Source organism: Culex quinquefasciatus, chromosome 1 (genome assembly GCF_015732765.1).
Source record: "Culex quinquefasciatus strain JHB chromosome 1, VPISU_Cqui_1.0_pri_paternal, whole genome shotgun sequence".
NCBI classification, from domain to species: Eukaryota; Metazoa; Arthropoda; class Insecta; order Diptera; family Culicidae; genus Culex; species Culex quinquefasciatus.
The window spans coordinates 69,166,130-69,168,852 of record NC_051861.1 but is presented as its reverse complement, the minus strand read 5'-3'; the positions used below and the strand labels follow the sequence as shown (position 1 = coordinate 69,168,852).

Here is a 2,723-nt window from a genome sequence, read left to right as displayed (position 1 = left end):
CGTGACAGGAAGGATGGAGATCAGGGGTGAAGATCGGATGAAGATGAGGAGGCAAAGGGAAAAACTAAAACCGTCATCATTCTGGGAGTCCACGGATTCGTGCTATTCCCCGAACTACTCTAAAGCGAACAGATTGATCGACAACCATCTGTTCCGCCAAGTTATTTTTAATAGTGCCCATCAGTGCCTATCCGGGGATTCCAGGCACCCTCGACTGTGTCCCGAAGGCGAGGCCATGACGAATAGCAGACGGGCCCATCGACGACGCTCCAGAGGAGAGCCACCTTCGACGGCAAGCGATCGTGCACGCGCGCGTCAGCTTGAGAAAGCGGAAGTGAAGTGCAGAAGAAGGAGGGAGTGGAAGTGTGTAGGAAGGTGGACATCGCTGGTGAGCTGCGATCGATGTCGGGGCCCGAAGAAGAAGTGAAGGAAAAAGATCATATTAGGCTGTAGAAAGTGTAGGAATAAAGAGGAGTGTAGAGAGAGAGAGAGAGAGAGAGAGAGAGAGAGAGAGAGAGAGAGTGAATCTTCCGTGAATCCTTCCGGCTGCTCCATGTAGATCTCCTCTTCTTCCAGGTCACCCTGCAGGAACGCCGTCACTGCATCCATCTGATGCACCTTGAGATCCAACTTGGCAGCCAACGACATCAGGTATCGGACGGTAGCGTATCGGACTACAGGTGAGAACGTCTCACTGTAGTCGACGCTCTTGATCTGCGAATAGCCCTTGATCACCAAGCCGAGCCACGTAGCCCAGTGGTAACGCTTCCGCCTCGTAAGCGGTAGATCGGGGTTCAAATCCCGGCTCGGACCAACACAACTGGTGATCTTTTCCCTTCTGGAATCGATTGCTTAGTAAAGGGAAGGTAGTGTATCGTCACAAACTGGACCTTATCACGACACCTTAGGGAGGCGACCTATGGAATGTTAACATTAACCTTAACATGTTAACATTAAGTTGAGAATGAAACTGCCACTGAATCCGCTTTGTAAATGCCGGCCCCGATACTCTTCAAGGGTGTTCCCCTCAGGAGCAGGGAAAGATTTACTTTTACCAAGCGGGCTTTGTAGCGCTCAACAGATCTATCCGATTCTGTATTCAATTTCACTTGCAGCGTAGAGCTTTCCTCCCCTTCGGCAGATCGGTTAGTTCCCACCGAAAATCCAAATAACACAGATCTGTGTAAAATTTGACACAGATCGCTCAAAACCTGGAATACACTGAATCTGTGTAAAAGCCTTGTACACAGAACTGTGTACAACCGTTGTCTGTCAAATCTGTGTAAAATTTAACACAGATTGTGGGTAAAATATTACACAGATTCTGGGTAAAATTTTGCACAGAATCCGGGTAAAATTTAAAAAAAAATCAGAGTCTAATTTTGATTTTGCAGGCCAATACAAGTAAAAAATATAATATCATTTATTAATCTTTGTTTTAGGTTTTATACATAAGACAACATACACTAAATATTTGACCACTCAGCGTACTACCCCGGCCCGGAAAAGCTGACAGTGTCTGTTTACTAGTGCTGTCTATGGAACATTCCACTCGAAACCGGAACTGGGAAAATGGTTAGCGCGGGCTCGAGTTCCGGGCTCTAGATTTCCGAGGTTCCGCAAAAGCACCACATCGGAGGAATTCAGTGTGTGTGAGACAACTTGAATAAAAATTGAGTTAGGTTAGGATTACCAAGCATATATTTATGAGATACATTACCTTGAATCCAAATACGAACACTGCTCCCCATGGGTTTACGGTGCATATGATGATCAGTTTGTTGTCAGTCAGTCTAAAAACAGTGAAGTATTTTAATAATTTTCCAATATTTTGATCACGAGGAAAAACTTACAAAAGTTTGCTGCAAGTGCGACGCCATCTTAGCTTTTCCTTTTTTCCCAGATTTGAAAGGAAAGCTGATCGGAAATCTGTGTAACTTTTTACACAGATCTGTGTTATAAAACTACACAGTTTTGACAGCTAGAACATGTTCTACAATCTGTGTAATTTTTTTACACAGATCTGTGTTATCTGGAATTTGCGTGCCCACGTCCGATTCTCCACCAGCGCTCCGAACTTCGCATCCATCGCACATTTCCACTGGTCGCTGTCGTCTCGAGCAATCGCCTCACGGTACGTGTCAGGCTCGACCATCATCAGGGTGGAACGGTTCTGTCTGGGTTGGGAATCTTTTTCAGGAAGGGTATTGCACATTTTGCACCAAATTCTTCACCCTTGCAAATCATAACTGCACACCAAATATTTGCACCATTTGCACACTTGAAATCCTACCCCTTCTCCCCGCTCGCCTACAGTGGTGCGTGTCTCGACTGAGCTTTGTTGCTTTCGAACACTTTAGAACAGTTTCAAACTAGGGTGTGTGTCCTAGACAGTTTTTTCTGCTGTAGTTTGAGGTGTGCACTTTCGTATAGAGCTTTCCACAAGTTGCACGTTTGTCTAAAAATCGCTGCAATCTGCAATACTGCACACATAATCTTTATACTTGCCTGAGGGCACGTGCTCCCTACCACTGCGCCTTACCAACACTTGTGGGTCCTGATTGTGGAGGGAGCACCAACGGTTCTTCCTCCGCCTCAACCAGCGAATCGGCATCGCCTTCGACCGACTCGTAATCGCTGAAGTCCGACTCGTCTTCTTCGAACTCAGCTTCCTCTTCAGCAGCTGGACCGACCTCAATCGGAATATTTGGCACGATCAGCTC

General features: G+C 46.3%; 1 long non-coding RNA gene across 1 annotated transcript; it reads right to left on the bottom strand.

Moving 5' to 3' along the window:
- Positions 1 to 1,452: 1,452 nt before the first annotated feature.
- On the bottom strand, positions 1,453 to 1,902 carry LOC119765429. Its single transcript, XR_005276716.1, has 3 exons — positions 1,854 to 1,902; positions 1,721 to 1,793; positions 1,453 to 1,661 (listed from the first exon to the last, which is right to left on the bottom strand). It is a non-coding gene; the product is annotated as an uncharacterized LOC119765429 (long non-coding RNA).
- Positions 1,903 to 2,723: the final 821 nt, after the last annotated feature.